At 27.6% G+C, this 26,688-nt stretch overlaps 1 protein-coding gene across 6 annotated transcripts in view; it reads left to right on the forward strand.

Annotated features, from left to right (window-relative positions):
* Positions 1–500: 500 nt before the first annotated feature.
* Positions 501–26,688, forward strand: part of LOC107446463 (forkhead box protein N3) — a 52,207-nt gene continuing 26,019 nt past the window's right edge. For 2 of the 6 annotated variants that reach the window (XM_071183513.1, XM_016061133.3), the window contains exons 1-2: positions 501–744; positions 6,481–6,565. The gene's annotated coding sequence lies outside the window, so the exon portion shown is untranslated. Of the gene's footprint in view, positions 750–6,480; positions 6,566–26,688 lie in introns of all 6 variants that reach the window. The other 4 variants (XM_016061131.3, XM_071183515.1, XM_043052881.2 and 1 more) reach the window with 4 other exon arrangements.

The following is a 26,688-nucleotide window of genomic DNA, read 5'->3' on the forward strand; positions in this document are numbered from 1 at the left end:
AAACAATAAAAATTGCACTGAGTAGATTTTTATTTTTCTCTTTGGTTTTTGTTAAATATTTAAATATAAAACTTGTGCTGAAATTTTAAAACAAACATTCAATTTTCAATTCAGTAAAATATACAAAAAGAAGTAAAAACTAGTAATAGTAAATACAATAGAAGTTTTACTTTTAATCAACTAAATTTGAAAACTAAATTAGAAAAACTGAAGCTAATCATATAGCGGGAGCATAATTTTTTTGCTTAATTCAACAAACCGGTTTTTAAAGACTAGAAATATATATTCTTTAACAAGTAATGCAGAAATAGAATGGCCAAAAAATAAATATAACACCCAAAAAATAAATCTCTAATCACTTATACATTTTTCGCAAAGATTACAAAGGAGAAGAGGGTTTACTTCTGGTTGCTAATGGCACCGGAACTCGACCTAACCGCACTGATTGATCCAGAATTATGGTGCGAACGGTAACTAAGGTCACATGACTAGTTCACTTTAATGTCACTAGTGTAACCAATGTGAATATTGGAACGCGACCTAATTCATAAACCTTAGGGCTGCTAACGGTCTCTTTTAAAATTCTTTTATTTTTTCGTGAGTTGGCAATATCTCTCAGGACATGACGTTTTTGTTTGGCAACAATTTCCGGGTGGTGCGTGTTTCGTGATCAAAGATGGTTGTGTTGTTTATGTTATGACTTTTAACCAGATATTTTTCTTCCAAATAAACTTTCATTTTCGTGTAAGGTGAAGCTTCATAACAATTATAATTTTATATTATGTTATCATGCATTCTAGATTGCTTATAAAGTGAAAATTTTGATGTAGTTATTTGTTTAGGTTGTGAAGGGAAATTAGTATTGATATATTTGTGTTTTGTCCTTTTATCCTCTTACTTCATTATAATGATATAACTGTCAATATTGATTAAATAATAGAATTCTTAATCTTTTCTGGTTTGTCTGTTTATATCAAAGAATTAGTAAAACGTTTTCGATCATGTTTTTAGGGTTAAAGCGTATTTCTTTTGAGGAAAACGATACACGAACATACTACTCTCATTGACTCGACGTATTTCAGTTTCTTTTGACTTTTTCCAGGAGTCTCTTATTGTCATTTAAAACCGACGTTAAGTTTTAATGTTCTTTGCTTATGTTTTATACGCAACAACTTTTATTATAATATGGTTTTATGCAATTTCAGATTTTGCAGTTAAGAATGAAAGCAAATTGTTACTTAAATTGTAATTGTTGCTAATATTTTTAGTTAAATTGTGATCTAGTAATTACTATAATGATGAGTTTATTATATTTTACTGGTATAGTTTAATATGGCATGCTGTTGGCATTGTTTTAGAAGTATAACTTCTTTGTAAAGATTTATTAATCTATTGAATAAGTTAGAAGGTGATGGCTATGATTGCTTTGTTTATTTTTAGGTTTGAATGAAAATTATATTAAAATTTTTAAATTATATTTAATGGCAGTAAAGATTGTTATGTTGGGGAAATTTCTGTTTTATAATCTGCCATGTCAACTTCAATCGCCAAAGAGCCAAATGGATTTTAAACTTGCAAATTTTTGGGGAATAATCTGGGGGTGGCTGCGAGTTATGCCTTTCGAGTTGGTCCCTTTCTGTGATGTTTTATTTAGTTCCTCGCTGGCCGCTGCCCACAAGTTGCGAAGATTTGGAGATTATTCTGCCACAGATCACATTGCTGAAATCTTCTCATTATGTTAATATTATTTTCACACAGCCTATTTAAGAATGTTTTGAACTTAGTGGTGTTATTATCTGCCTTACGGCCAAGTTCTAGTCATCCAAGAGAATCACTTTACATATATAAAGTAGTCAGTTGTGTGCTTCTTGGACAGGTTCTCTGAATACCACAACAGTCCAAGTGGTATTATTAAAATTATGATTATGATTTTTGTTATTAAAGTTGATCAGCCATTTCACTTGCAAAATGTGTAGAAAGTTCAACTTTGCAATCTTGAATGCAAATCAGAATGTGAATGTGAAGAAAATATATACCAATATTCCTATATTTTATTATCTGAATCATGTAATATATTATATTTGATGATCAGTGTTAAATTGACTTATATTAATGTCTTGTTACAAATTTAGGACATCTGTACTTTGACTGAGTGAGCTTGAGTTGATTCAGTTGACCTACTTGTAGCTATTAATCAGGGTTGGGTTTTTGACGTCAAAAAGTGGTTTTTGACATGACAAGGGTATAATACTGGTTTAATCCGTCAAAAATGTCAAAAACTGAAGTTTGCCAAGAAAATATATAAACTTCAAAACTACCAACAGTTGCCATGCATTATATTGAAATTTAATTATACTATAGGTAATCAGCAGGTTTTAAAATATTTTTTAATTAAAATTAAGGTAAAATAACAGATTTAAAATCTCAGAAATTTATATTCAAATGCATGTGCAGAAAAATTTTGCACAAATTTTTTTTAAATATTTATATTTTGAAAAAAAAAATTTTTTTTTAGATACTTAAGAAAATTAAAAGTTTATATGCATTTTTGACATATAAGGAACATATCACTAATATTTATAAGGAACTTACAAGTTATGTTGTATAAATACAAACTTGATACAAGTGTATGAAAAAAATTTTTAATGTTATACCGAATACTTTATTATCCAGTATGTTAATTTGAATTTAAAAGTAGTTATATTTGGGAATAATGATAAATATAATTCATATTGTTTATTATATTTATTTATAATTATTACACTTATCATTTTAAAACAATTTTTATCTCTTAATTTTTTTTTCTCCACTTGTATTAAGAATACAAATAATGCATATCTTGAAAGCAAGAAGTAATTATTCAACAGCTGAATATTTAGATATTCAACAAAACTATATAGTATTCAGCAAAATGAAATTCACAAGTATTTGGATAAACTAAATTTTCAGCATAGTAAATGAATAGGCTGAATATACTGTAAATCGACACTAACTACTCTGTGTATTTAACAGAAAGCACTTAAATTTGTATTGTCTTATGTTAAAAAGATTATTAAGAAGATTTAAAAGAATATTAAAAAGATTTTTCTTTAAAAGATGTCTAATGTACAAAACTGCTAATGTTTATCTTTAAAAATGTCTAATTTTTAGTATAATCTATACTATACACTAAATTTGGTTATAAATAAATTTCTTAATAATATCACTGCAGATTTTCAATAACACATGAAAATGAATACATAATATTACAAAAGATGTGAGCTTTCAAAAGTACAAGATTTTGGTTACTATTCAAAATATAAGTGTTTCTTCAAAATTTAAAATTTATTTTTTCTAGAACATATTTAGAAGCACTATCCTTTATAAAAAATATATAAATTTTATGTATTAACTAAATTTCACATATGAATATAGGTTTTTGACAGTGAGGTTTTTGACGTGACGGTTTAAACCGTCAAAAACTGTCACATGTCAAAAACCTGCCAACCCTGCTATTAATATATGAAAGTAGCTACGTATCATTTTTTCCTTAACTACTATTAGTTGTTGATTTGTAACTCAATATTTTTGATAGCATAAACACAATCCAAAACACCTCTAATAACATAGTGAGTGCAAGAGAGCCTTCCTTCAAAGAGATTGAGGTGTTTTTCGCCTCCTCTAAAAAAAGGAAAAAATAAGCACAACTTGACCTATAAACTTGAACAAAACAAAAACTTAATTTAGTTTAGTGAACTGGCATAATTTATTTTGATTTATAAGCTTGTTTTATGTAACTAAATTTCTATTTCACAAATTTAAATTTTAGCAATAATTTGTATTATACTTCATGTACTTTTACAGCACGAAAGTCTCCCATTTCCCCCAAAAAATGGGTAATCAAACATTAAAAGCAAATTTTATTAAAATATATTTATTTTAGCACTTGCAAATTCTAAATGTGGAATGGTGATTAAAATTGATTCTGTTGTTGTATTATATTATATTTATAGCTAAATAAGGAATGAATTACTTTTACTGAAGTAAAAAGTATGTGCTAAGCTTTATCTGGTAATGTGTCAAAAATATTAATAAATTTAATTTTTTTTAAGGTAAAAATCAAATTTATATTTCCTGAGATAAGTTCCTCAAATATTAGATTAGATAATAACTTTTTTTTTGAAAGGGAAAGTTTTATTAATTAATATTATTCCATAGAATTTTATTAAGTATTAAAAATTTTAATAAATTGTTTTTCTGAGAAAGAATCATGGCGACATTGTCACCGAACCTTACATAGTTCTTGTAGAAAGATTTTTTCATTTGTGAAGCAAAAAAATTTGGGTTTCTCTTATTTTTTGCAGAATTTTTAGAAAGATTTTTTTCCTTATACAGAATTATTTTCAAGAGATGCCTTTCTTGGATATCAGAGAGGGAAGAAATACTCATGATTTTTTTTTTTTTTTCCCTTTGTGAACAAAAAAATTCTGCAATGACTAATTTTAGCTAGAATTCCAAATTTATATTATATTAATTTGTTATTTCTCTAGAAATTTTGTTTTAGAACATTTTATTTTACGTTTTAATAACATATGACTGCGGTATATTTGTCCTTCCTTTTTTTATTTTTGGAAAAATAAAATATATTCAATATTTTGAATATAACATTAGCACAAAAATTTTGGACCACGCATTTGAGCCTTCCCTTTATCACTAACAGCTCATGCTAAATCCTTCGTAATAAATAGTGTTTTGACAATTTTTTTCAGTGATTGTTACAAATTTTCATTTGATTTTTCATTGCTCAGTTTGCTATTGATATTCTTCGGATTTTTTTTTTTTTAATGCCAATATTATTGCGCTTCATGCATTTGATTAATTTACCTCTAATGCAGTGATGCACTGTTTTTTTCTCTCTCTTTTTTTTTTTTTTTTTTTTTTTTTTTTTTTTTTTTTTTTTTTTCCTTCCCAGTTTTTGCTACTGATTTCTGCGAAAGTTGAGGATGTCTTATAATTTCTTTCAATAGAATTTATCAGACTGTCAATTACTGTCACAGATTTGAAATATTTTTTTTAATGTGATGATGCTCAGGCTTAGATGAAACGAAAAACTTTCTGCACACATTGATTAACTCTTAACTAGTTTCAACCCTTCCGCCCCCACCTCATTTTGACAAAATTTGTTTGAAAATCACAGATTTTTTTTTTTTAAATGTTTTAATTTTTACAAAACTTTTATTGTTAGATATTGATTCATACTATAGAGATGAGTTCTGTAGTATGAATGACCAAAACCAAAAAGGCTGAAAATAGAAATCCTAAAATTTTATATGGTTATATGCAAAAACATTTTTTTAAATAATTGAAAAATACCTGAAATTTGAGCCAGAAAAAAGGTTATGTTGGAAGTATTTGTTGACAGAATGTAAGCAACATTTTAATAAAAAATACCTATGCAAGATTTTATTTATTTGTTTAAATTTTGTAAATATGATTCGCCTGTGTGTTTAAAATCACGCAAATACGAATCTCCACATTTAATTTTAAAATCGTGTGATTTCGATGTTTGATTTTAAAACCACATGGATACAAATTTTGATACTTGATTTTAAGATCATGATTACACAAATCTCTATATATGATTTAAAAATCGTGTGAATACGGATCTCAATGTTTCATTTAAAATTGTGTGAATAGGTATTCCGATGTATAATTTGTAAGTCACTTGGACATGTATCGTAATAGTGGCTTTTAAATTGCATGAATGCAAAACGCTATATGTTTGAAAAACACAATGCATGATCTTAAATTGCATTGATAGGAATCATGATGTGTGATTTTAAATCGCGTTTACATTAGTTGGAAAAAGTGAAAAAGTTTTTTTTTCTTCTTGGAAATTCGAAAAGGACAAACTTTTTTTGTAGAAACAGATTTTTTTTTTGGTATTAGTAAATAGTTTTCTGCGATGGTGACAAATTTTTCGTGAACGGCATTTGTGTATTATTCTCGTATTTGTGTATTATCTATTGTGTCTGTATATTATTCAGGTCTGGTTACGATATATAAAATGCATAAAAAAATAATTAATAGGTTTTTCCTTTTGAAAACGGGAAAAATTTCCCTTAATATTAGAATTTATATTCTATTTTATGTAGAGTAAAAAAAATTCTTACGTTTATAATTTTAAGAAATTATAAGCAGTTTTATGTTATATAAAGACTTTTTGTAAACACTAAGTGCTTCTGTTACTTTAAATTGGTAACATATACATTTATTAATATTTAAAATGGTCTTCAGGAAGGTGTTAGTGTTCGAAAGAATTTTTTCAGAAAGGTGTGAAAAATTCCGCCGCATGGAATGTTAACTTAAAGGTTAAATGACATTAAAAGGCAAGGAAGCATGGAATGTCTATCATATTTTATTACTTTGTTTGTGTTTGATTTTTTTAATTAATAATTTAATAACACTGTTAGTTAACTTTAACTAATGATTTTATTGCAGCTATGGGATGGTGAATTCTTTAAAGAGGACTTGTTATAATTTCTCTAGAGCATTAAGAGCAGTTGTGAAAAACTTAGTAATTTGAGTAAGTTCCTTTAATACCTACTTTATAAGTGAATGCTATGTCTTTATGTATTTAGCAGGATATAAAGCATTTTCCAAAGTTATGCTAAAAAAAATAATAATTTGAATAGTTAAAATACATATCAAAATTCTATTCAGAATTTTTTGGATTTCGAGCCATGAAAAATTGTTTTATAATTTTCCACCTCATTAATTTATTCATAAAATTTATGAAAGTTCATAAGTTTCAACAAGTTGTTCTTTTTTCTTCACATAATTTTTTTTGTCCTTAATTTTCATTATAATTTTTAATTTTATAATACAGTAGGGAACCGATTATCCGGAACGATTGGGACCATCGCTATTCCGGATTACTGATTTTTCCGGTTTTCTGAATAGCTACAAAATGCCGTTTGTTTATTGTTAAACCCAACAAAAAAAAAAAAATTTTTTTTTTTGGAAATAATCTTAAAAAGAAGAAAAAACGATGAAGGAATACACTAATGATTATTTCCAAAATGATGGTTAGGTAAACATCTTTCAAAAAAGCAAAAAAAATCCTAAAATCTTATGAGGAAAAAAAAAATATTTTTTTTTTTAAATGGCTCGAATATTTATCGAATTTCTTTCCGGTTTTTTGGTTTTCCGGATAGCGGGTTCTGTACTGTATATAATGTAGGATTCCGAGACACCATGAGATAATATAAACCTGGATTTATTATTTAAGAAAAAAAAAATAATTCAACAATAAAACAAAACAAAAAATCATGAAACGCTGCATTTTTAAGTTAAAGTCCTGAAACTTCTTGAAGCAAACCTGGAAAATGATCAATCTTGAAATTCACAGTCCAGAAAGTAAGTAAATCTAACTATAATGAAAAATTTCACTTCTCCATGGTTAAATTTTCTTATATTTATTTAAAATAAATGATGAAATTGTTAAAAATATTTTTTTTTGATAACAATTTCTTGTTTCAAATTATTTCTTAAATACAGTGAAAGCCTGGTTTTATGTTGTCCATCCGTACATCATCCCGCTTCCTACATCATTTTCTGCTGATCTGAGAAAATAGCCTATACTGATAATGTTAAATTATCTTGGATTTTACGTGGCCCTTGTTAGGAAAATCCCGATTTATACACTTCTCTTACAAGTCAAAATTATTTTTCTCTGCAAATTTTGCTCAAACTTGTTTTTTAGCTGTTTGTAACTTTTCTGATATTCTATCTTATTGTCCTTTTGTCTGTAAGAGGCTTCCCCCTTGAGAAATACATAGTGGCTAAGTCTCCTGTTTTTTAACCAAGACTCCTGTATTTTACGACTAGCTCCTTTCTACCAGTTTATTTTCAAATTTCTCCATATTTGTTGAAGAAATTTAAAAATGAAAAAAAGTTTGGGATCAAATATCTGAATTTCTCTTTTTGACTTACATGATGTATCAAAACTTTACTCGTAGCCTAAAAAATATTGCTAGTAAAATCTCCATTATTTTATTTCTCCCATGTTAACACATATTGAAATATTCAGAAGTGTGGAGGGGGGCAAAGCACGGGAAGGGTGATTTTAGGAATTATGGGAGCTCATATTTTAAAATTTGTAAGTGGAATTTTTTCCAGCAATCTTCAACCTTTTAATCTTAGAAGCAAGTGGTTAAGTACTCATTTCTTTTTCTTGATTGATGACTTGCAAAATTGTTCTGGAAGCTCTGAATTTGATTTGTACAGTGTTGAACAATGTCAACTAAAATGCATTACAAAAAGGCTTAAAAAAGTTCCAATTTTCAAAATGAGATTTTTTTCTTTAACATTTCGATGTTGATACAAAAGACATTGTTCTGTTAATCATTTTCACAATTCATTCGTCCCCAATCTATTTCGATGTACCAAAGGCTTGTAGCATATGAAAATGCCAATCGTTTTACATGTTTGATGAAAAATTTGGGAGTCTGCATATGCATCTACTGAGTTGGGTTGAGATTCTTGCACTCTCATGTGCAACTCTGATGCATTTTGCTAGATATTCTCAATGTCAGACTTCATTTTCCACCCTCTGAAATTGAACCAAAAAATCTCTCGATCTTTTTATGGTGGCTATAATATAATCAAGAAGAGAGTTATTTTGTCATGATCTTGTAAAGTCTTTCAAATTATTTTGATTTTTGTCAATGTATATGGTGCTTAAAATTATTTTTTGTTGAGAGATTTTGCTATGTACTTTGTTTTAGTTTAAATGTAACCAAATTAAAAAGGAAATAGATTTTTTCATAAAATTTTTTTTAATCTTTACTTAAATTTCTAATGTGAATCTGTGTTGGTTTAAAAAATGTGTGGGAAATGTAATTTTTTAAATGTTTATGTAATATTTTGCTTCTGCAAAAATATATTTATAAATTAAATTAATGTGAGTCATTTTAAGATTAGGTCATATTGTGTCTTAAAATTCTACTGTAGACCACTGCCAACTCCATGTTCTGATAATTTTTAAAATTATTTTAAAAAATGCAGTTACGGAAAAAAAATAAGATCAAAAGTTTCTAATAATCAAATAAATTAAATTGGAATGAGCTGCTTTTCTTAATATTATATTTTATTTTTCAGTTTGTTTTTAAAAAATTTTTATCAGTGTAAACACATTTTTATTGTATAAAAGCAGTACAGTGCCCGCCGTTTATTAAAATTTCTTTCGTTTTATGCTCTTTTGATTTTATTAAGAGGCGATTCAACATTTGAAAAAAAAATTACGATATATTCTAAATGCACACACTTTAAAAGCTGAAATAATGACCACATTAATGCTTTATTTTAACTAATTTAATTATTTTAATAAAGTAAAACCCTACATAAGATTAAATTTACAAAAGTTTTGCAAAAAACCGATCAATGGTTGCTTGAGTTGCAGTATTTGAAATTAACTTTTCAACATCATTTTAGTGTTTATAGAAGTTTTTATAGTTTTCGATATTCCTCCTCTTTGTTCTAAAGCTTGCCGCAATACATTAAGTGCTTTTCTGACTTCCATTGAAGATGGCACTGATGAGTTTATTTCATCTTTTGAGTCTAATTCCTCTATTTCTTGATGGGAAATAACTTTGCAATTTTTGATGTCTGTAACAATTTTAGAATCAGATTTTTCTCCTCATGTTTGCAAGTTATCGTAAATAGCTACGTAGAATGAAAAATTCTCGTCCATTTCATTTTCTTCATTGCTGATCATTTCTTCGAAACAGTTATGAGCCCCATCTCCGTCGAAGCGCTGATAAAATTTAACACCAAACGAACTTAAAAATGATATGTGCTCTAACTATAATTTACTCAAACGGCTTAAATAATATGGAACATGTGCACAGACAGTTTTTGGAGGTGTGAGGATATTTAGTAGGAACCCCAGAAGGCAATAGATTAAATTAAAATGGTTTTCCAATTAATTGGGAAACCGTGGGATACTCGGAAGATCATTAACTAAACTATTAGAATTTTCAAAATATATGATGATTTCCAAAAATCGAGTTCTGAAGGTGAAGAGCAGTGTTGAATGATTTTAGTAGAAGAAAAATAAAACCTGTGAATTCCAACTTTGTATAGCAAAGAGTTTCGCCTTTCTAAGTGGTCTGTTTAGCACTACTTTGAAGTGAAACTCTTTCGTTTATTAAAGTTCCCTTTTTATTGACGATATGTCGATGATTGTTTCACATTGATGGACAATACTGACATTGATCATGCTCTCAATATTATGAATTCTATAGATCCTTGCATACAATTAATGTTTTAAGTGGAAAATAGATGTTTATATTTCGTAGACGTTTTTATTAAATGTGATAAATTTCTCACTACTGTTTATTGTAAACCATTTGCGGTTTCACTCCCCCCGCAGAATCGTTCATCCCTTCTCCCCAACCAAAAATTAGCTACCTCATGCTCACTTGTTTACCGTGTTTCTAAAATCTGTTCAAATAGTTATCTCCTCAATAAAAAGCTGCTTTACCTTAAAGCTATCGCTGTAAACCGTGGTTTTACAAGTACCGTGGTTGAGTATTATTGATTCCAACTATAGAAAATTAATCTCGCAATCCATCAAACTTTGATTGTTTTATCTTATCGATTGATTGCTTTATATTATCTTATTCGAAAATCATTTGTTGTATTGCAAAGATATGGAATAAATATGAATTTAATTTTTTTTCCCTGTAAATAAACTAACACCAACCTTAGAAATTCTATTGCTGATATTAAAAACCATGGTATTTTTCAAATTTCATGTCAATGTGGTCTTGCGTATATTGGAGATACTACTAAAAAAACGTATCTTTAAACTTAGACTTAAAGAACACTAAGGATATTAACCGATCTTCTATCGCTGTACACAGGTGAAATTCAAATCTCATTTTCCTTCTACTTGAATTATTCAACACTGCTCTTCACCTTCCTAACTCGATTTTTGGGAGTATTTCTATGTGAATTATATGTACTTTATGTATTGTCATTATATGTCAATTTATGTATTTTCATTTGTGCTTTATTCACGTTGTTTTTTGCTTTAGTTTATTCATTAATTTTATTTATTATTAAATCATTATTACTAAAATATAACCTTACTTTATTATTTTGTGCGTTAAGTTATACTGTAAAAACTTGAAATCTGGTAAAACCTATCTTTTACCAAAGTAGATTGGTATTAGTCTGAAGTGTGCTTTAATGTGATTCCATTTAGGCCTTTGTTATAAAACCTAGGAGTTCTTTTGTTGGAAAGCATTGGTAACTTATAGGTTTTATCATAAAGGCTTGGTAAAAGGCCGAAATGGAATCATAAAGCATAGTTGGACTTTTATCAAACCACTTTGGTAAAAGTTAGGTTTTACTAGTAAAACATAAGATTTACCAGATTTCAGACATGCAGCCCATTTGATATTTTAGCCCTTTTTATCAATTCCAATATTTTAAATTGAATACTGCTAAATAATCCCTTTAAATAACACTAAATTATGGCACTTCATTTATACTAACTAACAAAGGCAACACATTTATTTACACATATTACTAATAGAGCATTTTGATATTAAATTTTTGTTTGCGTGTTAAGTTGAAATGTAAAGTAATGTATAAACATGTTCCAAATCTTCAATTATTATTTTCTTTTTAACATGTTTGCATATTTATGAAAGGAAAGTTAATATTTTTTAATTGTTTGTTAATAACATTAATTAATAGTTGAAAAAATTTTCATGATTATACTTTATAGTGGCTTCTAATTACTTTTAATTTAGTTCATAAAGTATTATTTAACCCTTTGTTTTAAATAGCAAAAAGAAGAAAAGAAATTCTCCCAACCTTGTTTTTGCATAAAATCCTTTTGTCTCTATTTTTAGCTTTGAATTTTAGGCTGTTTTATTTTTTTCTTTCTTTGTTATAGGCTCTCATTGGTGTCAAAACAGTATTTCTCTTGCTAACTTTGACTCAGACAAAATTTAAGTATCATGTATAAATGTAGTTTACTTGATTCGGCATGTCCATAATTTGAGGATAATTCTTAGCCTTTTATGAGAGGGTATAATCAGGGTTGGCAAGATTTTGCCGCAGGTGGAAAAAACCATGGTAAATACCGGTAAAAACCGTCCTGGCAAAAACAGGTTTTTGCCAAGCAAAGTGGCAAAAACCTATATTTTCCAAGATGAGAGGACAAAAACACATTTTTGATACAAAATTATTCCTAAAATTGAAATATATACTATGAATATAAATAATTACAAAAAAAATTAACAAAACTATTATTCCATAATTAAATGATAATGTATCATTTTAGTAGTTTAAAACATTATTGATTGAAAAATCTGTGATTATTCTCTTTTTTTCCAGTGAAATGAACTTATTTTGAATTAATACAAATATAATTTAAAGCATAAAATATCTATCAACATGTGTAGTTAATTATTGTACAAATAATAATTTTTTATAATAAATAATAGTATTATACAAATAATAATATTTATTTGTAAAAAAACATTTATTTTAGGATTCTAAAATGAAAAGAGATCAAAAACTTTCAATCTTTTAAAAATTATTACCCTTAGGTGTATTAATTATTAATATGTTAAAAATAATTTTTTCATGTAATGTATCAAAATTATTATTCCTTATGATTGATTTAAATTTGTTTCAAGTATTTTGTAATAATATTTAATCAGCAATTTAGATAATTTGGTTTTTGCCGGTTTTTACCAGGTTTTTGCCACTGTCCTGGCAAAAAACCCTTTTTGCCGGCAAAAACTCCAACCCTTGGTATAATAATAAGAGTTTTAAGCTTCTGGTTTTTTACAGTCACTTGTAATTTATTTGAATTAAAGTAGACCCCTTACAAGGTTAATTTATTTTTCTGTTTTGTATAGATAATTTTATTACAGTGCATAATTTTTTGTCATTCATTTTTTTTTCAATAAAATTCATTGAATTAATTGGAGGAAAAAAAACTTTTATGTGCTCCATTAAATCACTATTATCGTTGGTCAATTATGTAAATTACAGAAAATCATAGGATTTTTTTTTTTAATGTTGAAAGCGGTAAGAATTTTTTACGATAATTTATTTTGTATTTGTGGCTTTGAATGACACAAGCTCACCAGCTTTTGGCCTTTTGAATAAAGTTAGCCTTTCGTACCTAAGCTAACCTCGACAAGAAAGCACCGTTAAGGTGAAAGTACGACTTAGCTCATAACCCCAAAACTAGATGATAGCACCACTCATTCTTGAGGCCACTTCCACAATTTTACATCGATATGAAGTGGAAAGGCAGTGCTTCCAGATTCCTGTACCCCTGGTACCGCTCAGTGACCGACCGTGGGACTTTCGATTCCATAGATGTTACGAGCACGTATAGTGCATGTACAGTGAGCAAAAAAAAATTATGTGTATCAGGATTGCATGACCTTAAATATGCTAATTAAGTAGTTCTAACTATTAATTAAGTTACAAAATCGGACACAAAAACGTACTTTCTCTAAATAAACATATATTTTTTTTACATATTTGGATTCTTAATCTTCAAAATATAGAGGGTAGTCGCAATCTGGTAAATATGATCCCCATAGTTTGGTCAGGAGAGCGATCCAAAGTTTGGACCCCTTAATGTTAATTTCACAGGGTATCCGCGCACCTGGAAAGTCATGATTTTAACTATTTTTTTTAAAAAATCATGAAAAGTCATAGATATAGGTCACCGGAAAGTTTTATTTTTAAAATGGAATCCCCCCACTTGTTTCATTGTGCTCTGAATATCTGAATTTGTAAAAAAAATCCCCACTCAGTCATTTTTTATTAAAATATAAAAAGTTTTTATTATGTTCTTTACAAATTATGGTGTTCTTTCAAAAAATGAAAGAAAAAACATCATTTCTAGAGCGAAATATCTTTTAAACTTCTGTGATTTCAAAATTATTATTTATTAATCTTTATTTATTTTATCAATTTAAAATTCTAGCTGAAGCAAGCCAGTTATTGGCAATTTTTTTAAATTCTGAAATGAGAACAGAATAATCAGGAGTATTTCTTTCCTCTCTGATGAACAAGAAAAGTATCTTTAGAATACCTGTATAACTCTGCAGAGAAAAAAAAATTATTTGCTCAGCTGTTATTTTTTCAGCTATTTTATTGCTTCAACTCTTTCTTTACTCTGCTTTTTAAATTTAAAATCAATAAATATGAAGATGCAGCGTATAAAAGTTTTTGTTATACTTATCATTTTAATTAATGTTATTATAATGCTTTTTAAATTTATTATTCTGTTTTTGTCAGAGAAAATAGTAACTTCGTCAAGTCATAAAAAGTTCTTGATATTAGTCATGAAAAGTCGTGAATTTGAAATTCTAAAATGTAGCAGATACCCTGATTTTAGTTTTTGCTTTTTAAGTCATATTTTTGAGACTAATTAAGCTATTCAAAAAAAATAATAATTTCACTCGCTCATAAAACCTGTTTACCCAAAGATAATTTCATGCAAGAAATAATTTTTAATAATTATTTATTATTTTTTGTTATTTAATTTAATTGTGAATGAAATATTTTTGAATTATGAGGTATAAATTTTTTTTTTATTCCATATTAATTTACTGCTTTTCTATTGCAAAATCTGAAGTTTTAACAGTTTTTATTTGGTAGAAGCCAAGAAAATTTATTTAAAAAAAAATAATTAGGCGACAATGAAGAAATATTTAAATGGAGCGATTAATATTTAAATGTGGTTTACCTACGAGGAACTTGACTTGCGCGCTTAGAGAAAATTTCATGAAATTTTTTTCGCTGTTAACCTATTGCTAATCCTTTTTTCTTTTTTTTTAAATTATAAAATAAGATATTTCTTTTTTAGTCGTCTAAAAATTTATTCGTAAGTTAATAAAGAAATTTGAATAAAATATTTTATTAGATAAAAACATTTTATTCAACAAATGTTGATTTTTATAAAAACATGTTTCTAATAGAATGTGATTATACATAAGTTTTTTTTTTTTTTTTTTTTAAGTTCTTTCAATAATTGATACAGTTTCAATAATATACAAATGCATGCATAGATTTGGAATAATATGTTTATCAGTTTCTTCAACATATATTTTATAATTATTAAAATGAATACATAGTCAACATATTTAAGCATCTTAAAATTTCTCAACATCTTATATATCGTCTTAATCTTAAAATAAATTTGTTAATTATCTGTCCGCCCTTGTTTCGCGGAATTATTTTACTAACTATTCAATTAAATTTTAACATTTTTCAAAATCTTATTCTTTGCGCTACCACATATATTATTTTTCCATTAACAATCCATTAATCAATTCCATTAATTTCCATTAATCAATTGTTTCATGTACTTTAATTTATATTTTCCTTTAAAGTAAAATTCCTTTTTAAATTATTATCAAGTTTTTATAAAAAGAAAATGTAGAATTACTGAAAGCTAGCTGAGAATTAAATCTTGTTAAGAAATTATAAATATTCTGCTGATTATGATTATGCAGAACAGCTGACTATTTACTAAGCATATTATTTTTTTGAAAAATGAAGATAAATTATTTATTGTCTTTTTTATTGTTTCTTATTTATTTGAGTAATGAAAAGTAAATGCGTATGTGTACAAAGCAAAAAAGTACATTAGTTTGGTTTATTTTTTAAATGAACAAAAAATTATGTTCATATAATTTTATTTGACAAGTTAACTTTAAGAAAGTTGCCCTTTTAAAGAAGATAATGCTGAAAAAATTCGCTTAAAAAAATTGTTAATATTATTTCTCAACTTTAGCACAATTTAAAAATATTGCTGTTTTAGGAAAATGTGCAATATGCCTTATTTTGTTAAACAGCAAACACTAAAAATAGAAAATTGCAAAAAGATTCCAAAACCATGCTATTTTTAGAACATCTCAAAAAATTGTTCTTTTTCTAACTTTAGAATTTCCATAATGCTAAAATAAGATATATAAATTGATTTTTGGATGACAAATTATTTATAGATGATATAATTAATATGAATACACAAGTGGGCGACCTTTGTGTTAAAATACAAACTAAGTTAGACAACGTTAAAGAGCACAAAAATATTATTAAAAGCAGACAGCTGTTTCGTATGCTCAAAGGGCAACCTTCATCAGTGCATCAGAAAGAAATGAGAGAAAATAGGGTAAATATATAGAGAAAGGTGACGTCACAAGGGGATTAGAGCAATGGCCAATAGGAGGGAAGGGTGAAAGGATGACGACGAATGGGAAGCAAGGAACAAAAAGGTTTAATCATTAAATTAGTTAGGTTTAATCATAGATTTCCAAACAGGAGAAAGATAAGGGACGCTGGATAGGTCATTGACCAACAGTTTGGAATTTTTGAAAATATTATAGGACTCGTAAAAATCTAAATCAAAAATTGAAGAACAATTTTGAATAACTTTAGAAGAAGAAAAATCAAAATTATGATTAGAGTCCCAACAATGTTGGGCAATAGATGAGCGTTTAAATTCTTGTTTTTAAGGCACGTTTAGTTTGGCCAAACTAAACGTGCCTTAAAGTGCCGTGTCAAGGAACATGAAGCCTACGAAGCCCTATTTTCTCTCATTTCTTTCTGATGCACTGATGAAGGTTGCCCTTTGAGCATCCGAAACAGCTGTCTGCTTTTAATAATATTTTTGTGCTCTTTAACGTTGTTTACCTTAGTTTATAATTAATATGTTTAGAAAATTGTTTTAATGTACATTTTTTAGAAATTATAAGTATAAATTGTTCTTCTATTTGACCGTAGAAAAACAAGAATGTTAATGTTTCTTTTGTGCTCAATTGAAACGTGACAATGATTTAATTATCCCCAGAGTTGAAATCTGCTTGGATGTAACACTTAATTGCTTGAAACAGTTAGAAACAATTAAAATATTAGAAACTAAACTTATTATTTTATTTTGTTTAGAGCTGTTGAATAAATGAGGAAAAGTAGTGAAAAGCCTCTTTCCATCATATTTACTATTCTTACATTTAATCATATAACTTGAGTTATTTAAGCAAAGGAAAAAATAAAGGGTGAAATATAAATTCGATTGAATTATGACCTTAAGTATGCACTAAAACATATCTAAAATAGATTACGGATCGATATATGAAAAATAAGACGGTGACGTTTACTTGTTTGAAATAATTGACTAGTAACTACTTAACTTTGATTACAGTGGAGAGGGGTGTTCTATTGTTTCATTCGACTTTTGAAATTTCACTTCTAGAAGAAATTTTTTTATAAATTTTAAAAAAAATTTCAGAGCAGCAGTCAAAAAATAAATAAATAAAAGAACTAAAATAACAAAAATGAATTTAAAAAATGTGCTGCTTTGAACTTTTTAGAAAGTTTGATGAATTGTTATGTTTTAATTAACAATTATGATTAATTTAATAATTATTATTAGGTTTTTTCAATCGAAGAGCCGTAATCATTATCTGACGTAAAACTAATTTTAATATCGCCTGAAATATTTTAATTTAATATGCTGTATGATTAAATGAATGATCCCCAAAAACTAAATAATGACTTATAAAAAGTTTGTGTTCAAATACTAAAATCTTAGAAAATTATAAATAATTTGTAAACGAAGAATAGCTTCAGTTTTTATTTCTCTCTTGTCGATTAAGCGGCTAGAGTATGGCAGGGATCTATCCAAACATTTTGTGAATGGTCCTGTTTTTGTAAAATTGTGAAAAAATTACTCGTAATTTGTGAATATGAAATAAGCGTTAAGTCATATTCTTTCAACCAGGGTCCTGTTTTGTGAATTTATGCAAATAGGGTCCTGTTATTGCAAAAAAACCTTTTCAAGGAGCTTTTAAATTGTAAATGGATACAAGATTATGCTCAGCACTGTAAAATTATAATTTAAAAAAATTAAATTTTCAAAAATAAACAGCTATTGCTGCTACTAAGTTAGAGATGCAACATACAAATATTTGGTATTTAGCCTATACTGCACAACACAGAATATTCATTTCGGACGAATAATGGAAACAAAATCATTCACATTTTTAATAATTTCAATTGACATATTTTAAATAACACAACATAGTTATGTATCACTTCTAATGTGTTACACATAAAGAAAACTTAAACAATTCTTAAATTTATAATATAATTTTTTTTTAAAATTGATATAAGTTAATTTTTATTTAATTTACATAATAGTTTATCAATTAATTTTATGAATAATATATTGCTCAATTATTACGAAAAAATATAATTTAGTATCAATAAGAATGTACACACGATGTTTGTAGAAGTAGAAATATTTTCTTAGAATACTGCATTTGGAATTTATTTATTTATTTTTTTTTACTTCGAAGAGGTTAAGGTACATAATATAAATGAAATGAGATCAAACTTAGCCTTAGAATTATAGCAGAAAAGCATGATTAACAAAATATTAGAGTAATATACGTCGATTGCCAGATTTGAAAATATCTATTAATAGCTGAACGCTCAGCATCAGTCAATTTTTCTGCCCATTTACTATAATACGCAAATGTCTTTCGAGTTTCTCTTGTGAAGGGTCCGATTAAAAGGTTAATTATTTTGTGAAGGTTCCGTTTTTATGAAAAGATCGGACCCAAATTTCTTCTGAACAGACCCCTGTATGGTTATATTAAATTTCTAATTCTGCTATGGCGATAATTTTTGGCATCTTTTTGGGACGACACCAAATATATAAAACTTCCTACCTCCTTAAATTTTGATGCAATTTTTTCAAAATTGGAGCCCCTCTATTTTAAGGATCAGAAATCCAAATATGTAAATAAAAATGCATGTTTGTTCAGAGAAAGTGTGTTTTTATGTCTGATTTCGCAACTTAATTAATAGTTATCACTAATTAGCATATTTGAAGTTACCATCCGAAAACCATTAAGATAGACACTTAGTACGGGAAAATACGATCATTAAAACAAAAGTTATTCAGGGTGATTTTTTTTTTTTTTTGCCGACTGTNTGTTTTTTTTTTTTTTTTTTTTGCTCAAAAATAAATCTAAATAATTTTTCGTAACAAAGTTTTTATATCCATAAAAGTACACAATTATTCTCATACACACACAATAAATACTTTACATGTAACTGACTATTCAACACTAAAACTTCCACTCAAGATTACCTAACAAAACGAATCTAAATAAATATATAACTAATGTATAACTTATTATTTAACACTTCTTAAATGATTACTTAAGACAACCTACCAAAAGGAATCTCAACAGATGCTTAACGTATAACTAATTATTAAACACTGCTTAATTTATTACTTAAGACAATCTAACAAAATGAATTACGAATGACTCTAGTGTTATCAATTTAGATAGAGAAATAATAACATTTTTGGTTCCATGTTATTATATAAAAAGTAATAATAAAGTAAGTTGCAATTCAACATTAAATAAACCACATTTTCTTTCAAATTTTTTGTTCAGAATTATATATTCAAATTTACTCATTATAAAAAACAGGAAGAAGAAAAAAATTAATTTTTGGAACCCTACAGTGAAATTTTTATGGTTTTTTTGAAAAGAAAAAGACTGATAAATGCATGCTTTAAATAAGTAAATGCTTTTTAAGTCCTACTTCATTTGAAGTCTTTACTTTTCAGTTGAAAAAAAAATTGATTTAAACTTGACGATAGTATGCACATAATCGAATTATCAAGATTGAACAATTTTGTTGGCTGTGTATGATACAAAAATAAAAAAGAGAAGAAAAAAGTTATTGTTAGGATAGATTAAGTGACTCGCACGTTTCGTGTTAATTTATTGGCAAATGCAGGGTGACCGGAAAATCTTTTTCCAAATTTGATTGTACAGTAACTCGTTCCGTTGCTCCTTATGTTCACACGTTCTGCTAGTAATGTACAGACGATCTTTTGCAACAAATAAAGTTTTCATTTCTTAAGAAAGAAAAATTTTTAAAAAAAATAAGCGTTAGGTTATTAACACATGAAATGTAAAAGCAGTATTTTACCCCGGAACGATCTAAAATATCTTAGGTATTACCAAGTTCAACTGTCGTTTTTGTTCTTGCTGATTTAATAATAGATAGACATCAATTCGTCCCCAATGTCTCAGAAAAACCTTAGTTAATACAAGCAATAATTAAAGAGAAAATCTGCTTGTTTTGTTTTTTTAGACGTATGCGAGAAACAGCTACTTAAATAATATTACATTTTATTATTCTTCGAAGTTGAGATGACACTGGAGTCGCCTTATATATTATCTTCTTGGATGCGAATAAATATTTATAATTAGATGATTATTTCTCACTAATTTTAACCTTTGATCAATCACGAAGAACTCCTTTTTTTTTTTGTTGCTATAAGCAGAATTAAATAACACAGACGCACACCGTGCTCAAACACAACCCGTGGTAATTTTTAAATTTTGCGGATACTTTTTTTAAAATATTTACTGGGGTTATTTACATGTTTAAAAGAAATTATAATATACATATAAATAAATTAATATTAATTATTTTTATAAATATAAAATATCAATTAAAACATGGATCTCCAAGCTTTATAGTAAAGTGTAATAATCTAAGTGTAACTCTTTTAATAAGTAAATATAAATTATCAAAAAAGACAGGGATCTCTAATCTTTTTGTACCTAAGAGTACTTTCTTGAATACCGGTCAGACACCTAGCACTATTAATTTTTCCCAGGTTAATTTAGATAGTATTAGGGAAAACTTAAATATTTTTGTTATCATCGCACAGCGGCGGGAACTTGTGAAATGGCTGTGGGCCCAAAGGTGCCCGCGGGCACAGGGTTGTAGCCCTCGATTGAGAATATACTGTGGAAAAAAAAAAAAAGAATTTTATAAAGATAAATCAATTTATTGGCCTACCCCTGTCCAAATCCCATGTCCGTTTTACTTTTATCATTGTTTTAGATAAAGTGCTTTATCATTTTATCTTCTTCAATCATTAGAAAAAACAAAGAAAAGCGAGACCTTTTTTTTATTTATTTATTTCAATCACAATTTCAACCTTAATATTGGTCATTTCTTGATTCAAGGATTACTTATTTCCTTTTCAGAATTCTATATAAAATAACGATTGCATAAATTAGTTCTGAAAAGAAATGAGAATAGTAATTTAGTTATTTTAGTTTAAAAATAAGTATTTTCTTTTAAATAAATAAAAGTAAATTTAGTTTTGAAAAGTTTACCATTTCTTGCTCTAACAAATTTTGTTTATTTCTTTATTGGTTTTTAGTTCACATACATAGTGTATTGTGTAAATTTTGATAAAACAACTGACAAATATACCTGTTTTATAGTAATTGCGATTCTATTGATATTTCATTTAATTTTTAAAATTCCTCAACGTTTATTAGTGCCTGTCAAAATAAGAATATTGTGACTGAAGAGTAAATTCAATTGAATTGAATTGAAGAATAAAATCTATTGAATTAATTGTAACTTTAATGCTTTACCGAAATGAACTTATTTTAGATTCAGATCATGTAGATCTAACTTTAGTTATTAGTTTCAGTTAATTAAAAATCATTGTATGATTGAAGAGAATTGAACTTTTTTCCAATTTATTTGCTCCCAACTTAATTTGGAATCTCATAAAGAAATGATGAATTCATTATATAAATAACTGAAAGTAGTTTATATTTTCTCTGCTTTTCCTAAAAATAGCAGCTAGTAATTTCTAAGCATTTGTGATAATCACTATGAAAAAGCGCCATCTCGACCTTTGTTAGATGGAATACATAGCATCGAGCTCACCTCCGTTGCTATGGTGATATGACGCATCTCGGTCCCCCATCCATAAGATGAGTTTGCTGTCGTCAGAATCGTTTGCTTTGTGCCTACTGAAAGGCCACGTGAAAATCAAAATTCTTTCTTATCTTAGTTTGCTTCTCACGTAAGTAGATACTTTTACTTAAAAATTTTGATTTTTTTCTTCTTTCTATAGCATTTTTGTTCGATATTTTATTTTTGCGACGAGTGCTTTATTTGAATTAAATTAATTCGCAGACGATTTTTTGTTTGCTCTTAAGATTTTACTTTGTAAATAAAGATATTCCAAATTAAAATATGTTTTCAATAACATGCTCATAAAAATGCTTGTTTCGAATATTTCTAGAGGTATGATTTTCAAAATGTTGTGTATGTGTGTATTTTAAATGTAGTATGTGTGGGTGTGCTTTTATCGGAATCTCCGATCTCATGAAAACGCAGAGAATGTTCCACGTTGCTATGACGACGAGTGGATGTGCATCAGAGGAAAAGGATGGTGATTTTGGTCATTGATTAGAAGTAGTTCTTTAGATTAGCCATAGGTTGCAAATTTATTTTATTAGTTTAAAATTATTATTTTTTTTTTTTTAATTTAAATTGATTAGTTTTATGCTATATTTCTCTAGCATTTTTATTCTATTTTGAATACTTTACTTCATTTAAATGTTTAATTATAGCTATCTTTAACTCCAAAATAAACTTGTACAAAATAATTTTAAAGAAGCAGGTTTAAAAATGAGTCTTAATTTTTTGTTTAAATATTTAAGTAAGAGTAAATTATAAAAATTCTATTTTTAATAACCACGTTTGGTAAATATCATTTTTATTTAATGCATTGGAATAACATTATTTTTTATTTTTTTATTCTAAAAGTTAGTCTTAAAAAAAATCTAATTTTAAACATTAAAAATTGAAAAGAGTCCCTGTTTTATGTATTAGTTCATGGCTCAAGGACTGATTTTCGTAGATGCTATAGAAATCATAGTTTAACAGGGAAAATAAATTAGTATATAATTTTTCAATTATTTTAACTAAGATATATATTTTTTTTATGAATGTTTAATTGCCTTTCTTTAAAGTTAAAATATTAAACGTTTTTCTACAGAATTGTTTCTATTTGTGATGTAGTATTAACTGTAGTTTTTAAGAGTTTTTTAGTAGCTGCTTGAAATTTAAAAATGTAATAATATTCGTTTTAGGACTTGTTTAACTACACCTAATATTAAAGCGAAACAGTTCATCTCTTGTTTGAATTTATCAGTTTTTATTTCTATTTAAGGATTTATAATTAACTTTTTGTAATCGTGTAATTTGAATGATTATTTATAGCTTAGGGAATATCAATTCGCATAAATGTGTGGAACCTTGAAACTTCTCAAAACAATATTAACCCCCTTCCCGGAAATTTGTTAAATAAGCGAACGATTAAATAACTTGATAAACAACTTTTTAAACTATTAAAATTTTCATATAGAAAGAGATGAAATTAAGTATTTTTTAGCTATGTGAAGCTAAGATGTTTTTCCAAAATCAAAGCTATTGTTTGATTTTCGGTGATTGGGCGGCTACTTTTTTAATTTTAGATCTTTTTTCCCTTGTTAATAAAGGCGTTAAGGGAATGTTAAGTGACACGTATAGTTAATGTTATTTTTTTTCCTCCCTAAACTTGTACGAGAATTGGGTTTTGATTCCAATTTCCATCGTGTCTTTTTAAAGCAACATCACGAGCTTTAAAGCATTTTCAAAGCATCTTTTATTTCCAATTTTCATTTTCGAATTTTCAGTTTTTGATACCTTTATTAATTTTTATTTTATAAATCGATCTTGATTTGATAATTGCTGGACTCGCATTGAAGTTGATGTGAACGTTGTTAATATTGATCATTTGACCCTGAAAATTTAAAATATTGTACTTTTGTGTGATGATATAGAGTAGTAAACGCGACTGTGTATTCGATAGACTGTGTATTTGAAAATCACGGGAATGGGATTTGTTACATATCGTTATGCATTAGATCGCTCAACATTAGATTATTTGACCAATTATTTATTATTCAAATACATGATTCTACAAAGCTGGAAGCGGTTGTTAATAATATTCAGTTTAATCGCGCACGAGCGTTGGATATTTTTACCGATCAAAGTAGCTCAGTTAATAGATTCGAAAAAGTATTTTAATTGTAAAACTTTTTTCCTTTTTCTAAGAATAATTTTTAATGAAAAAATAGCGCGTGTTGAGTTAATGCATTGTAAGTTTGCTAAGTTCGACTCATCGCATCGCATGCACCAAGTTTCAGAGGAGGGCTTCCTATATTATGTTCCTCTGTCAAAAGATGTTACTAACTATGTCTTTTATAGCTATACCAAGTCGGGATATCGAAAATTTAGCACAGATTCGATCGTAATAAGGTAAAATAAAAAAGAACTAAAAGAAGCTTTGTTAGTCTGAGGAACAATTTTTCGTGATTTTGTAGTTCTTCATCTGCTGCCACTCCGCTACAAATGTTATAGGGAATTGGTTGTGCTTAATCGGTACTTCCGCTAAAACAGAAGACTAAATCCGCTTTACTTATATTCTGCAGAGATGAGATTTTTCCGATTTTTTTTTTAATCGAAAACTCCGATTATCTAAAAGTTTCTCTTTTTTTTTAATATTTATTTCCGATTTTCAAAAATAAACAGAAAATTCAAACTACATAGCTGCCAACCCTTCCACATTTTTACATATTTTAGCTATTTTCTCCGCTTTTACGAGCAGAAGATAAGATTTTCCGCATTTTTACCCGCCCGCCAGATAGCTCATATTTTCGTAATAAAGATGTCGCTGCTTCAAAGAAGCCTTTTAGAAGTCCCAAGCCCAGAATCTGCTAACATTTCTATTCTTATTCACGCGATTTTAATATCAAACACAGCTTTTCGTATTTACGTGATTTAAACATTGCGCGTTGTTATTCTTATTCACGCGATTAATATCGTACATTGCGAATCTTATTTACGAGATTTAAAAATCCACTCTCACAAATTGTATTTACGCGTTTTTAAAAACCTATATAGCGATTCGTATTCACGCTAGTTTAAAATGCAATGTCGTGATTTGTTCATGTGGTTATAATGTTAAACATCGATTTTCATATTTATACGTGATTTTAAAATAAGGCATTGGGATTCGCATTCACGCGATCTAAAAATTACACATTGTGGTTCGTATTTACGCGATTTATGAATTGTGATTTTTATTTACACAATTTAAAAATTCTGTAACGCAGTTTTTGTTTTCTCATTTTTTGAAATCGAGTTTCGTATGCTCTTGATTTCAAAATCCATTATCGTGATTCATAGTCGCGCGATTTTAAAATCAATTATCGCGATTCTCGTAAGAAGTAATTTTTTCTTTAATTAGTTACTATAAATGTTACTGATTTTCTATCGACAATTATTAGTATAAATAGGCATATTCAAAACTTACATTCTGTGCTTGCAAAGAAGAATGTGACATAGGCAGGTAAAGAAAGAAGATGGGCTAACGACTTAATTAATGTCGTAATGTCGTCTGTTTCCCCTCATTCACAAGCTGCAATGCGAGCAATTTGACCTTTTTAAAGGATTTGCTTGCTTGTTTTGTAAAACATGAAGCTTTGGCAGAAAATTAAACAAAAATAAAAAAAAATTATATAGCAAACCAAGGCAATCACTTAAAAAGTGATTAAATATATTTTGGAAAAAGAGTTGATAAACTCAGCACCAAAAATTTAAAAAATAATGCTGCTGTTATTTATGCCATGAAATGCGAAATTCTTATCAGATGAAAAATAATTATCTAAACAGCTGCTGATTATCATGTAATTTTTCTATGTTAAGGAGTTACTATATGTTTCTACTTCGCAGTTATTGACATGTTACACAGGGCTCTAGCTAGATTAGATTATAATATGAACATAGTGATTCTAATTGTAAAAGATTCTTTTGTTTTCTAAATAATTTTAAAGAGTCATGTTACTGATATATTTGTTATAAATCATGTAACAGTATTTATTAAAAGAAAAGTATTGTTAATGTATGTTCTCAATAGTTTTAATTTGCTGAACCAAGCAGTTTCTCTAGTAATAATTGTCTCCTTTATGTGAACTGAAGAAAAATATAATTTTTAGCTTTATTTTTTCAATTGGTAATTTTATTTTTTATTAAATGTTAGGTATCATTAAAATCATTCATATATTAATAAATTTGTACACAATTTATGTCAACACATAGTTATTTATTATCTTAAATTGTCTGGAATTTATTATTAAATGATTGCACATGCTTAAAATTTACTCGCATGGAAATGCAGCTTTTTTGCCTTCTGGCCAATCTCATCTCTGATTGTGATTCCATTATAGGTGATCTAATTCACCTATAGAACAGTTTACGAGAAATTTACAATTTTGTTTTTCATTGTGGCGTCATAAATGTGATCCTTAAAATTTGTAATTCAAAATCTACGTAGATACATATTACTTATAATGTCAACTGATTCATGGGAGGGGGTATGCAGCTTCTGTTGTCCAAAGACCGGAGCACCGTAAGGTAAGGCCCTCATTGGAGATAAAACCAGTTTTTCGATTTTACAAAAAGTAAAGCTCATTTCCCAACAGCATGAGGTCCACTTTCAATGGATCCCGTCCCACGTCGATATCCACGGCAACGAGTTGGCTGACACTCTTGCAAAGAAGGGACTAGACCATCCAGTCCCCTCCACCTCAGAGCTTACATACCTTGAACTTTTTGCAAGGCAAAAGGCCCAGAACAAACAAAAGTGGCTGCTTCCACCTATTCACTACTGGTATAAAGATATTTTCATTTTTCACTGCTCTA

The sequence above is a fragment of the Parasteatoda tepidariorum genome, chromosome 7, assembly GCF_043381705.1.
Source record: "Parasteatoda tepidariorum isolate YZ-2023 chromosome 7, CAS_Ptep_4.0, whole genome shotgun sequence".
Lineage (NCBI taxonomy): Eukaryota > Metazoa > Arthropoda > Arachnida > Araneae > Theridiidae > Parasteatoda > Parasteatoda tepidariorum.